General features: G+C 47.4%; 1 protein-coding gene across 1 annotated transcript in view; it reads right to left on the reverse strand.

Moving 5' to 3' along the window:
• LOC125036840 (1-phosphatidylinositol 4,5-bisphosphate phosphodiesterase-like) overlaps positions 1–15,000 on the reverse strand; it is a 207,172-nt gene that overhangs the window by 55,585 nt on the left and 136,587 nt on the right. The window lies entirely within an intron of this gene.

Below are 15,000 nucleotides of genomic sequence, written 5' to 3' on the forward strand. Positions count from 1 at the left end.
ACAGCAGCTATAGCTTAAATTCGAACTGCATAATCACCTTAATGATTATAATGGTAATAAGGGTAGTGATTACAGCAATAATAATTTTAAAGTTTATCGGATTTGCATTTACACTTTACACTAAACTTCATAATTTCAAATATTAATGACAATTACAACAATTATATTAACTATAGGAACTTCAACATTTCAAATGATAATGATGTACGTTTCGTCATTAGTAATATAGCGTTAGTAGCAGCAGGAGGAGGGAGGGAGGGAGAGAGAGAGAGAGAGAGAGAGAGAGAGAGAGAGAGAGGAGAGAGAGAGAGAGAGAGAGAGAGAGAGAGAGAGAGAGAGAGAGAGAGAGAGACAGACAGACAGACAGACAGAGAGAGAGAGAGAGAAGAGAGAGAGAGAGAGAGAGAGAGAGAGAGAGAGAGAGAGAGAGAAGAGAGAGAGAGAGAGAGAGAGAGAGAGAGAGAGAGAGAGAGAGAGAGAGAGAGAGAGAGGGAGAGGAGAGAGAGGGAGGGAGGGAGGAGAGGGAGGGAGGGAGGGAGGGAGGGAGGGAGGGAGGGAGGGAGGAGAGGGAGGGAGGGAGAGAGGGAGAGAGGGAGAGAGGGAGAGAGGGAGAGAGAGAGAGAGAGAGAGAGAGAGAGAGAGAGAGAGAGAGAGAGAGAGAGAGAGAGAGAGAGAGAGTGTGTGTGTGTGTGTGTCGGTGCGTGCGTGCGCATGTGCGTGCGCATGTGCATATATAATAAAGCAAACAACTCCGGAATGTTATAAATGCAAAAAAGAAAAAAAAAAAGTCCGGGCCCCCAGCCATAAAGATCAAAAGAGAAAAAAAAATCACCAACAAAGGGAATTAACCGAAGTCGACGCAAGATGAGGTCAAAGGTCACGCAGGAGCAGAGGCTCTTCGAAGTCTTATCCCTTGAGGAGGAGACAGGAAGTCCAAGACGCTGCCCCCCCCCCCTCCTTCTCCCTCTCCTAACCCCCTCTGCTTTCGTCCCCTTCTCCTCGCCCTCCCACCCCCTCTCTGATCTCTTTCTTCCTCCTCTTCCCTTTTATCATTTCCTCTCCCTTTTTTTCCTTCCACTTTCCTCTCCTTTTCTTACTTACTTCCTCACCCTCTCTGTTCTCCTTTGCATTTCCCTTCCTCTATCTACTCTCCCTTCCCTCGTTCCTTCCCTTGGCTTATCCTTTTCATTCTCCTTTCCACTCCTTTCTTAGCCCTCCTCCTATCCCCCCACCCTTTCATCCCTCCACCCCTCTCCCTCTGACCCTTCCTTCCGTTCTTTCTCCTCTTACCAGTTTTTCCTTTCCCTTTCCCTTCTCCTCCCTCGTCGTCGTCGTCGTCGTCGTCGTCGTCGTCGTCGTCGTCGTCGTCCTCCTCCTCCTCCTCCTTCTCCTCCTCCTCCTTCTCCTCCTCCTTCTCCTCCTCCTTCTCCTCCTCCTTCTCCTCCTCCTTCTCCTTCTCCTTCTCCTTCTCCTTCTCCTCCTTCTCCTCCTCCTCCTCCTCCTCCTTCTCCTCCTCCTCCTCCTCCTCCTCCTCCTCCTCCTTCTCCTCCTCCTCCTCCTCCTCCTCCTCCTCCTCCTCCTCCTCCTCCTCCTCCTCCTCCTCCTCCTCCTCCTCCTCCTCCTTCCCATTCACATAGACAAACGCCTGCAGAAGGAATTTCCCTTGTCTACGGTATTTCTTCAGCCCTTTTGTAGTGTTATGGTGAGAATATTATGTAATGATGATACGATATGGCAAAAAGACATCTGATATGGTGATGACGTCAACTGAAATTATATCATATGATAGGATGTGGTTTTAGTGGGTGTTGCTGTTGATGTCTGATGACTGATGATGGTGATGACGTTGATTATAATTTCGATACCGACTTTGGCGACGCGCAGCATGAACAATTAGAGTCCTGATGACGTCATACGGTGAGGATACTGTCATGATAATGATGACCATGTAAAGAAGCAATGATTCTGTTAACAAGAAAATAATGAGAGCGATAACAAAGGCTCGCTTGCCCGGATAACACAGTCATCATAAAGACAGTTCCCAAGGGAGGGGGGGGAGGGAGGGAGAGGAGGGGGGGAGAAGGGAGGGAGGGAGGGAGAGGTGGTAATTGCACTGTCATGTACCTCTTTATCTCTTCATCACTTCTTTTTCTTCTTCTTTTTTGTTGTTTTTACAAAGACACGCATGAAAGTCTTTCAGTGCGACTACAATGGCGTTTGTCCCTTGGAGCAACACTGTCGATTACGTTCATATTGTCATAATCTTAATTAAATGCACATGCACAAACATGTACCCGGTACACACACGTGATGACAAACAAACACAAACACAAACATACATAGACTTAGACAGCTAGACAAGCGCAAACACACACACACACACACACACACACACACACACACACACACACACACACACACACACACACACACACACACACACACACAGAACCAACACTTTGCAAATCCGATAAGAATCCCAATTAACACTGTCTAAATTACCATCGCATAACATTTGCATCATAAAAAGAGTCACACAGATAACGAGATAAAGAAATAAACGACAAAAAAACAACCAAAATAACAACAGCAACGAAAGACCGGTAACAGAGGAAGACAAGATAACAGGGGACTGGGAAATGGACTTGATAAGGAGGTAAATCGCGTTGTATCAATTTAATTCCGCCGAAAATGTGATAAGGAATATTTCCGGTGTGGGAGGTAATTGTCTGCCATGTGCAAGGCGGGCGGGGAATATAAGAAACAGGGGCTCCAATTCACACCGAAACAGACACGCGTGGGATTGTATACACGTACATTGCAAATGGTAATATCAGTAGATCTTCTTGTACCGTGCACACATTACACAGACGGACGGAAACACACAAAGAGGCACAGAGACAGGAAGGTTGACACAGATAGAGAGATAAACAGCAGAGGAGACAGATAGATAGACAGCAGACAGAGTATATAGATAGATAGTCAGTCAGTTAGTCAGACAGCAGACAGGGTATATAGATAGATAGTCAGTTAGTCAGACAGACAAACAGACAGCAGAAAGAGAAGATAAACAGGCAAACGCATCCTGGCACACATTATGTATCCGAACAAGACAATTTCTCAACAATATCCTCTGTTCGTGTTATTTACTAGTCTGTTCTGTAATCAACGCCCGACTTTTACGCACAAGGTCTTCGCGCGCCCGTCTTGCAGTGGGATTCTCGACTTTACGGCAGTACGCGACAGTGATACTCTATATCGTGCAGCCAGACAAAGGTATACGAGCGCCGGCTTTAGCTCAATCGCCTTGCAAGAACATGGGGCGATAGCAAGGCATGCAAGACCCCGACCCCCTACCCCCTCCACTCCCCACACGAGTGACTATCTTGCCTCGAAGAACCGAAAAGTCACAAGCTACGAGTCACGAGTCTGAATGATGAGTCACTAGTCATGAACGCACAATTCTAAAGTCACGAGTCACTAGTCTGAAATCCACAGCAACGACTCCCATGTTTAGAGTCACGACTCAGAAGTCCAAAGAACCGTACAAGTCACAAAAGTTACAAATCACGAGTCCCGAGTCTCGAGTCACGAATTCCCAAGTCTTCAGCCACAAAGACGAAAACCCCAAGACAAGCGACGCAAAAATGACACATATTTGCATCATTCGCTGATATGGGCGGCGATATATGGCGCAATATATAGCCTCATTTCCATTTTGACACGCTTATCTCAAAGAGCTCTTCCGCCGAGGGGATATAAGGAACACCTCGAGACACGACTCATCTCAGTGCTAACCCACATCTTTTACCGAAGGAGGCCAGGCGAGGGAGGCGAAACTGGTCAAGCGAAGATGGGGGGGGGGGGGGGGGCGAAAATGGCCAAGCAAATGTGTCCAATGGAGGGGGGCGAATATGGCCAATGGAGAGAAGCAACCGTGGTCAAGCAAAAAAGGCGCCTATGGCCAAGCAAAAGAGGCAAATATGGCCAAGGAAGGGAGACGACCAACGTCAAGAAAGACAGGCGAATATGGCCATGGGATGAAGCCGAACATGGCCAACTGAGGGAAGTGAACATGGCCAAGGGATGAAGCCGAACATGGCCAACCGAGGGAAGTGAATATGGCCTTGAAGAGAAGGTGACTATGGTTTTGCTAATGAGGTAAATATGGCATATGAGGACGGCGAATATGGCCAAGAGAGGGAGCTAAATATAGGCAATGGGCAAGAGGCGAACATGCCCAAGCGAAGGCGATAAATATGGCCAAGGGAGAGAGGCGAAACAAGCACAGGGAGGGAGGCGAAACAAACACAGGGAGGGAGGCGAAACAAACACAGGGAGGGAGGCGAAACAAACACAGGGAGGGAGGCGAAACAAACACAGGTAGGGAGGCGAAACAAACACAGGGAGGGAGGCGAAACAAACACAGGGAGGGAGGCGAAACAAACACAGGGAGGAAGGCGAAACAAACACAGGGAGGGAGGCGAAACAAACACAGGGAGGGAGGCGAAACAAACACAGGGAGGGAGGCGAAACAAACACAGGGAGGGAGGCGAAACAAACACAGGGAGGGAGGCGAAACAAACACAGGGAGGGAGGCGAAACAAACACAGGGAGGGAGGCGAAACAAACACAGGGAGGGAGGCGAAACAAACACAGGTAGGGAGGCGAAACAAGCACAGGGAGGGAGGCGAAACAAACACAGGGAGGAAGGCGAAACAAACACAGGGAGGGAGGCGAAACAAACACAGGGAAGGAGGCGAAACAAACACAGGGAAGGAGGCGAAACAAACACAGGGAAGGGAGGCGAAACAAACACAGGGAAGGAGGCGAAACAAACACAGGGAGGGAGGCGAAACAAACACAGGGAGGGAGGCGAAACAAACACAGGGAGGGAGGCGAAACAAACACAGGGAGGAGGCGAAACAAACACAGGGAGGAGGCGAAACAAACACAGGGAAGGAGGCGAAACAAACACAGGGAGGGAGGCGAAACAAACACAGGGAGGGAGGCGAAACAAACACAGGGAGGGAGGCGAAACAAACACAGGGAGGGAGGCGAAACAAACACAGGGAGGGAGGCGAAACAAACACAGGGAGGGAGGCGAAACAAACACAGGGAGGGAGGCGAAACAAACACAGGAGGGAGGCGAAACAAACACAGGGAGGGAGGCGAAACAAACACAGGGAGGAGGCGAAACAAACACAGGGAAGGGAGGCGAAACAAACACAGGTAGGGAGGCGAAACAAACACAGGGAGGGAGGCGAAACAAACACAGGGAGGAAGGCGAAACAAACACAGGGAGGGAGGCGAAACAAACACAGGGAGGGAGGCGAAACAAACACAGGGAAGGAGGCGAAACAAACACAGGGAAGGAGGCGAAACAAACACAGGGAGGGGGCGAAACAAACACAGGGAGGGAGGCGAAACAAACACAGGGAAGGAGGCGAAACAAACACAGGGAAGGAGGCGAAACAAACACAGGGAAGGAGCGAAACAAACACAGGGAGGGAGGCGAAACAAACACAGGTAGGGAGGCGAAACAAACAAAGGGAGGGAGGCGAAACAAACACAGGGAGGGAGGCGAAACAAACACAGGGAGGGAGGCGAAACAAACACAGGGAAGGAGGCGAAACAAACACAGGGAGGGAGGCGAAACAAACACAGGGAGGGAGGCGAAACAAACACAGGGAGGGAGGCGAAACAAACACAGGGAAGGAGGCGAAACAAACAAAGGGAGGGAGGCGAAACAAACACAGGGAGGGAGGCGAAACAAACACAGGGAGGAAGGCGAAACAAACACAGGGAGGGAGGCGAAACAAACACAGGTAGGGAGGCGAAACAAACACAGGGAGGAAGGCGAAACAAACACAGGGAGGGAGGCGAAACAAACACAGGGAAGGAGGCGAAACAAACACAGGGAAGGAGGCGAAACAAACACAGGGAAGGAGCGAAACAAACACAGGGAGGGAGGCGAAACAAACACAGGTAGGGAGGCGAAACAAACACAGGGAGGGAGGCGAAACAAACACAGGGAGGGAGGCGAAACAAACACAGGGAGGGAGGCGAAACAAACACAGGGAAGGAGGCGAAACAAACACAGGGAGGGAGGCGAAACAAACACAGGGAGGGAGGCGAAACAAACACAGGGAGGGAGGCGAAACAAACACAGGGAAGGAGGCGAAACAAACACAGGTAGGGAGGCGAAACAAACACAGGGAGGGAGGCGAAACAAACACAGGGAGGGAGGCGTAACAAACACAGGCAGGGAGCTGAAACAAACACAGGCAGGGAGGTGAAACAAACACAGGGAGGGAGGCGAAACAAACACAGGGAAGGAGGCGAAACAAACAAAGGGAGGGAGGCGAAACAAACACAGGGAAGGAGGCGAAACAAACACAGGGAGGGAGGCGAAACAAACACAGGGAAGTAGGCGAAACAAACACAGGGAGGGAGGCGAAACAAACACAGGGAGGGAGGCGAAACAAACACAGGGAGGGAGGCGAAACAAACAAAGGGAAGGAGGCGAAACAAACACAGGTAGGGAGGCGAAACAAACACAGGGAGGGAGGCGAAACAAACACAGGGAGGGAGGCACAGGGAGTGTGGCGAAACAAACACAGGGAGGGAGGCGAAACAAACACAGGCAGGGAGGTGAAACAAACACAGGGAGGGAGGCGAAACAAACACAGGGAAATGCTGTGAGTTTAAATTTGGCTGCTACAATGGCCATTTATCACCGTGTCTTTGACGAAGCCACTCATCAGCCCGCTGCAGGAAAAATGGGGGAGGAGGGGGGGGAGAGAACAGGGGTAGAGGGGAGGGGGGAAACGGGAGGGAAAAGTGAGAGAAAGAACTGGTGAAAGGAAAAGAAGAATACGGGAAAAGGGGGAAAGTGAAAACATGAAAAGAGATAGAGAGAGAGGGGGAAAGAAAAAGAGGAATGGAGAAAATAAAAGATAAGACGAAAAAAGGGAGTAAAGGGAAAATAGAAATATAAGCATAGGAGAAAAGCAATAAAAAGTAAAGACGAGAAGAGGAAAGAGAAACAATAAAAAAGGAAGGAAAGAGAGAAGTAAGAAGAAATGACAAAGGAAAGAGGGAAAAAACGAATAAAAGAATAAATAGAGAAAAAGAAAAAAAAAAGAAACACGGGAGAAAAAAATATATATCATAAAAGAGAAAATGTAAAACGACAGAACAATGAAACTAAAAGAATCGAAACAATTACCAGAATTTTACACCTGTGGATACCATCTTTGTACCAGACACGTGAAGAATGATCAACCACACCAAGGAACCATTTTGAACAAGAAATGGTTCAACGAGATCCGAATCTGGGGCCTCAAAGTTAGATTAATGTCCAAAAAGTTTGATCAGATCCAATAAATTGATTAAGAAAAATTCGGGCTTGATCAAGGGGCCAGCAATTCTGATCAGGGACCCGACACGAAAACAAATAAACCCATATTGTAACAGTATTAAAGCCGCCCCCTTTTTTTTTGTAAGTGATGAATAATTCTTATATTGGTGTTCACTTTGATCTCGCAGTTAGTGTTATTGTTGTCTTTTTTTTTTTTTGTTGCGCCGTTGCTTTGTTTGACACCCGTAATTTTGACACGCTGTGGTAATCAAATATTGGCAGGGGGAGCTAGAGCTGCCCTCGCAAACTTTATTTGACAAGTGACAACCGCCGCAACTAGTCTACGGGAATACACGCCGCGTTTCAGAACTATTCCTGATATTCTGTCTCTCACTCTTTTTCCGCTTTCTCGTTCTCTCTCTTGTTCTCGTTCTCGCTCTCTCTCCTTCTCCCTCCCCAACTCCCTCTCTCCCTCCCTCCCTCCCTCCCTCCCTCTCTGTCCCTCCCTCCCTCTCCCCCTCTCTTCCCCTCTCTCCCTCCCTCCCTCCCCTTTCTCCCCCAACTCTACCATCCATCTTTATCCACCTGTTCTCCGCCTGCACATCCGTCCCTGCCAGCCCCAATCTTTCCCCCTTTGCTGACAATTCACAGATGAGAAAAACAAATAGCCGAGCGAGGCGCAAATACACGACGGATTATCCCGGAGCGCTAAATATGGGATAAAAATTGAGAAACTGAGCCTAATTCCCGATATAAATACATAGGAGTGAAGTATGGACGTTAATTGATGTGTAATTTAATGAATTGATGAATTTACGAAACAAAGCATCAATAGAGAAAGGAAAGAAAAGAGAAGCAAGTTGATAAACATGTAAACGGAGCCCCACGCACATAAATAAATAAAAACATATCTGACAAAACAAACAAACACCTTTCCTTGTATACTTCCCGAACCGAAACCTAAATCGATACAAACAAACAAACAAAGAAACTCCCTTCCCCCCTCCTTACCCCCTCCTCCCGAACTCAACACACGAAAAATATATACCAACATCCTTCCACCTCCCCCCCTCCCCTTTCCCCCCCTCCTCGAGCCTACTACCAAAAACAATAACAACGAAAGAAAAACAAGCAAACAAGCCGACAAACGACCCAAAAAAAAAAAACACAACGCCCAAATCTCGCCCCAAACAACAAACAACACGGCCCATAACAGGAGTAATAACGGGCGCACCATCAGCAACAAGGTTCGTCCGGATCCGCCATTCGTGATTTGATTATCTGGTAACCTGTCCATTTGCTCTTCATCCCTCGCCTTATCCCCCGCGTGGTGGCCCCCGCTGTCCGTCTGTCTGTCTGTCTGTTGCTTGGTCGGTATGCCTGTCTGTATGCGTATCTTGTTTGTTTGTCTGTCTGTTGCCTGGTCTGTATGTGTGATTGTATGCATATCTTCTTTGTTTGTCTGTTTGTCTGTCTGTTGCTTGATCGGTATGCCTGTCTGTATGTATATCTTATTAGTTTGTTTGTCTGTTTGTCTGTCTGTTGCTTGGCTGTCTGTATGTATATCTTGCTTGTTTGTCTGTCTGTCTATGTATTTACTTCTGTCTGTCAGTCTGTTTGTCTGTCTCTCTTTTTGTCAGTCTGTTTGTCTGTCTTTTTATGTATGTCCGTATATCTGGTTGTTAGAATGTGTCCTATTTTGAAGCTGTATCTTTTCAATTCTCTCCTTTTTTATTACGGGTGGCAGAGGGGGGGAGGGGACAGAAGGGGCAGAAGGGGGCAGAAGGGGGGATTGGTCGTCTGCCTAGGAGGAGAAGACACAAAGAGAAGAGGAGGAGTGAGAGAGAGGAGGGAGGAGGGAGGAGGAAGGAGGAAGGAGGGAGGAGGGAGGAAGGAGGGAGGGTGGGAGGGATGGGGGGTGAGAGAGAAGGAGGGGTGGGTGAAAGGGAGGGGTGGGTAAGAAGGAAGAGTGGGTGAGAGGGAGAGACGGAGAGGTGGGAAGTGCGAGAGATGGGAGAACAGAGAAAGAGAGGGAAAAGGGAAGAAGGGAGGGAGGGGATAATTAAGGGAGGAGAGGAGAAAGAGTGAGGATGGGAAAGAGAGGAAGAGAGCCTGAGAGAGAGAGAGAGAAAGAGATAGAGAGAGAGAGAGAGAGAGAGAGAGAGAGAGAGAGAGAGAGAGAGAGAGAGAGTGAGAGAGTGAGAGAGTGAGAGAGTGAGTGAGAGAGTGAGAGAGTGAGAGAGTGAGTGAGTGAGTGAGTGAGTGAGTGAGTGAGTGAGTGAGTGAGTGAGTGAGTGAGTGAGTGAGTGAGTGAGTGAGTGAGTGAGATTGAGAGAGATTGAGAGATTGAGTGAGATTGAGAGAGAGAGAGAGTGAGATTGAGAGAGATTGAGAGAGATTGAGAGAGAGAGAGAGAGAGAGAGAGAGAGAGAGAGAGAGAGAGAGAGAGAGAGAGAGAGAGAGAGAGAGAGAGGAAGGGAAGGAGGGAGTGAGGGAGAAAGGCTCCTTCCGAGCGTGGTGGTAAACAGCCGCTGTTCATTTGGAGATAATGGACAATCTGGGGAGGGTGGGGGGAAGGAGGAAGGGGGGAGGGGGAGGAGGAGAAGGGTTAGCGAGGCGGCTGCGAGGAAGACAAGAGAGAGGAAGGAAGGAAGGAAGGAAGGAAGAGCAAGAGGGAAGGAGGAACTTGGGGGGGGGGGGGTAAGAGCGAGAAATGGATAGCTAGAGTTAACGAATACGGCTGAAAGGAAGCAACAAATAAAAGGCGTCGTGACGGTGGACTGAAAGAAAAGGAAGAAATAAAGGAAGGAAACAGAACGGAAGGGAAGAAAGGGAGGGAGGAAGGAAGGAAAGAGAAGGGGAGGAGGAAGAAAGGAGGGAGGAAGGAAGGAAAGAGAAGGGGAGGAGGAAGAAAGGAAGAAAGGGAGGGAGGAAGGAAGGAAAGAGAAGGGGAGGGGGGAGGAGGAAGGAAGGAAGGAAGGAAGGAAAGAGAAAGGGAGGAGGAAGAAAGGGAGGGAGGAAGTAAGGAAAGAGAAGGGGAGGAGGAGGAAAGGAAGAAAGGGAGGAGGAAGAAAGGAAGAAAGGGAGGGAGGAAGAAAGGAAAGACAAGGGGAGGAGGAAGAAAGAAAGAAAGAAAGAAAGGGAGGAAGGAAGGAAAGAGAATGGGAGGGAAAGAAAGAAAGAAAGGGAGGAAGGAAGGAAAGAGAAGGGGAGGAGGAAGGAAGAAAGAAAGAAAGAAAGAAAGAAAGGGAGGAAGGAAGGAAAGAGAAGGGGAGGAGGAAGAAAGGAAGAAAGGGAGGGAGGAAGGAAGGAAAGAGAAGGGGAGGAGGAAGAAAGGAAGGAAGGAAAGAGAAGGGGAGGAGGAAGAAAGAAAGGGAGGAAGGAAGGAAGGAAAGAGAAGGTGAGGAGGAAGAAAGGAAGAAAAGGAGGGAAAGAAGGATGGAGGGCGGGGCAGGATGGCAACTGGCAAGTAGTATTGAGCCCCGGATGGATGTGTTCAGCCATTGAGATATGGCTGCCGCCGCCAGCGTACCTTCGTCACTCTGTCTTCGCCTCTCTCGCTCCCGCGCCTTCTTCTACCTATCTCTCTCTCTCTCTCTCTCTCACCATCTATCTATCTCTCTCTCTCTCTCTCTCTCTCTCTCTCACCATCTCTCTATATCTCTCTCTCTCTCACCATCTATCTCTCTCTCTCTCTCACAATCTATCTCTCTCTCTCTCTCTCTCACCATCTATCTCTCTCTCTCTCTCACCATCTATATCTCTCTCTCTCTCTCACCATCTATCTATCTCTCTCTCTCTCTCTCACCATCTATCTCTCTCTCTCTCTCACCATCTATCTATCTCTCTCTCTCTCTCACCATCTATCTATCTCTCTCTCTCTCACCATCTATCTATCTCTCTCTCTCTCTCTCACCATCTATCTATCTCTCTCTCTCTCACCATCTATCTATCTCTCTCTCTCTCACCATCTATCTATCTCTCTCTCTCTCACCATCTATCTATCTCTCTCTCTCTCACCATCTATCTATCTCTCTCTCTCTCACCATCTATCTATCTCTCTCTCTCTCACCATCTATCTATCTCTCTCTCTCTCACCATCTATCTATCTCTCTCTCTCTCACCATCTATCTATCTCTCTCTCTCTCACCATCTATCTATCTCTCTCTCTCACCATCTATCTATCTCTCTCTCTCTCACCATCGATCTATCTCTCTCTCTATCACCATCGATCTATCTCTCTCTCTCTCACCATCTATCTCTCTCTCTCTTACCATCTATCTATCTCTCTCTCTCTTACCATCTATCTATCTCTCTCTCTCTCTTACCATCTATCTATCTCTCTCTCTTACCATCTATCTATCTCTCTCTCTTACCATCTATCTATCTCTCTCTCACCATCTATCTATCTCTCTCTCTCACCATCTATCTATCTCTCTCTCACCATCTACCTATCTCTCTCTCTCACCATCTACCTATCTCTCTCTCACCATCTATCTATCTCTCTCTCTCTTACCATCTATCTATCTCTCTCTCTTACCATCTATCTATCTCTCTCTCACCATCTATCTCTCTCTCTCTCTCACCATCTATCTCTCTCTCTCTCACCATCTATCTCTCTCTCTCACCATCTATCTCTCTTTCTCTCTCTCTCCATCTATCTATCTTTCTCTCTCTCACCATCTATCTATCTTTTTCTCTCTCACCATCTATCTATCTTTCTCTCTCTCACCATCTATCTATCTTTCTCTCTTTCACCATCTATCTACCTTTCTCTCTTTCATCATCTATCTATCTTTCTCTCTCACCATTTATCGATCTTTCTCTCTCTCACCATCTATCTTTCTCTCTCTCACCATATATCTATTCTACCCTCTCTCTTTTCCCCTCTCTCATATATACATACATCTATACATATACATATGTAAATATATACAGACATGAATATATATATGTATCTATACCTACATGTATGTGTGTGTAATATATATATATATATATATATATATATATATATATATATATATATATACACACACACACAAATACACATATATACATATATATACACACATATACATATACACATATATACATATGTATGTATGTATATATATGTATTTGTTTTTTTGAATGTACACATATATACATATATATATACATATATGTATATACATGTATATATGTATATATACGTGTGTGCGTGCGTGCGTGCGTACGTGCGTGCGTGTGTGTGTGTAAATGTAGAAATGATGTATGCATGCATATACATAAAAGCACAATTTTTTTTCTCCAACTCTCCCTGCCTCGCTCTCCAACCCCCTCCCCTTTTTCAAAAATTCAAATCCCTGCACACGCAAATAGGCGACCGCGCCCGCACACTAATGCACACACATACGTACGCCCTCGTCACTTGTGCACAGGGTTCTTCGTGGCTCTGCTGTAGTTCCTCTGTATTGTTTACTTTTATTCGCCCACTATCCTTACGGCAGGTGGGTTGGTTATGCTGTGCTGTGTTGTGTTGTGTTGTGTTGTGTTGTGTTGTGTTGTGTTGTGTTGTGTTGTGTTGTGTTGTGTTGTGTTGTGTTGTGTTGTGTTGTGTTGTGTTGTGTTGTGTTGTGTTGTGTTGTGTGTGTTGTGTTGTGTTGTGTTGTGTTGTGGTGTGGTGTGCTGTGTTGGATGGTCCTGCTAATTTTAGTGTTACAGTCTAGTAGCAGCACCAGATGTGGCACTGGTGATAATGCCAGTGACAATGACAGTGACAGGTCAGACTGTATGTGTTGGCGTTCTCAGTGGACGTTTCTGTCCTATTCATTTTCTTTCTTTCTTCTTTCTTCTATCCATAATAATTTTCTTTTATTTCTTTTATTCGAACCCTCATCAACATTTCTCTCTTCAATGTTTTTCTTTCTTCTATCCATAATAATTTTCTTTTATTTCTTTTATTCGAACCCTCATCAACATTTCTCTCTTCAATGTTTTTTTTTTCTTTCTCTCTTTTCTCTCTCCCTCCTTTTTTTCTTCACCTTCTTTCCATTTCCAATTTCGCTTTTGATCAAAAACATTTATACAGACTGACAGCTTCTTTTTCGCGCAGTCGCTGAGTGGATTCTGAAGCCGCATTCACACACTCGCACTCAAACACCTGGCATTCCACGCGCCAAACTTCCCTCACGATCAGGCTCAGCCCTTGGCCAAGGAGGAAGGGAAGGAGGGAGAAGGAAGAAGGGGGGGAAGGGAAGGAGGGAGAAGGGAGAGGGAGAAGGAAGGGAATGAGGGAGAGGGAAGAGGGAGGAGGAAGGGAAGGAGAGAGAAGGAAGAAGGTGGAGGAAGGGGAAGAATGGAGAAGGAAGAGGGAGGAGGAAGGGGAAGGATGGAGAAGGAAGAGGGAGGAGGAAGGGGAAGGATGGAGAAGGAAGGGGGAGGAGGAAGGGGAAGGATGGAGAAGGAAGAAGGGAGGAGGAAGGGAAGGATGGAGAAGGAAGAGGGAGGAGGAAGGGGAAGGATGGAGAAGGAAGAAGGGAGGAGGAAGGGAAGGAGGGAGAAGGAAAAGGGGGGTGGAGAAGGGAAGGAGGGATGGTGGGAGGATAATGAGGATTCTGGGAAGGGAGGAGGGAAGCAGTTGGGGAGGAATAAGAGGGGTATAAGGGAAGAGAAAGAAGGATGGGGAGGGAGAAGGGGAAGAGGGGATGGGAGAGTAATAGGGGCGATGAAAAAGGAGGAGAGCAAGGTAAAAGAGGTGGAGAGAAAGGAGAAAGGGGCAGGAATGGGAAGGGGAAGGTAAAGGGGGAGGGGGAAGGGAAAGGGGAAGGGAAAGGGAAAGGGAAAGGGGAAGGGAAAGGGGAAGGGAAAAGAGAAGGGAAAAGAGAAGGGAAAAGAGAAGGGAAAGGAGAAGGGGGAGGGGAAGGAGGAGGAGGATCGGTAGGGGGAGGGGGGTCGTCATCGCGCCACCAGACGGGAAATTTATCCCAGAAGACAAAGCAATTCAAGACGACTTTAGTGCTGTTTATCACCCTCGCAATCTCTTCTTTTTACCCCCCTTCTCTCGCATTCTCTCTGTCTCTATCCTATCCCCCCGAATCATCATCCTTTACCTATTTCCTCTGAATCTCTTTCCTTTGTTAGTGTGCCTTCTTCTTATAATATATCTCCCTTTCCCTATCACACACTGCCAGCTCTACATATCTTTTCTCCCTTCTTCTTCTTCTTCTTCTTCTTCCTTGTCCCAGTCTCCCATCTTATCCAAGTTTAAAGCGACTCGGACCAGACGTCGTGTGACACCGATAAAAAAAAGGGAAAGAGAGAGAGAGAGAGAGAGAGAGAGAGAGAGAGAGAGAGAGAGAGAGAGAGAGAGAGAGAGAGAGAGAGAGAGAGAGAGAGAGAGAGAGAGAGAGAGAGAGAGAGAATAAAAGAATCTTCTCCACTAATCATACCACCGGACGTCACGTGATCGGCGGCGAGCTCGCAACTGGCAACAGCGCCACAGACGTGAAACGCGAGTGATGGAAAAATTATACAACAGTAATATATTTCCATCAGGTTGCCAACAAGAGCATGCCATTCCCACCCCCGTCCGAAGGCCATACATCACCCTCCGTTTTCTATCGAACGTGCAAGTCCCATTTTCTTTTTCCCTT

The sequence above is a fragment of the Penaeus chinensis genome, chromosome 22 (assembly GCF_019202785.1).
Source record: "Penaeus chinensis breed Huanghai No. 1 chromosome 22, ASM1920278v2, whole genome shotgun sequence".
NCBI lineage: Eukaryota > Metazoa > Arthropoda > Malacostraca > Decapoda > Penaeidae > Penaeus > Penaeus chinensis.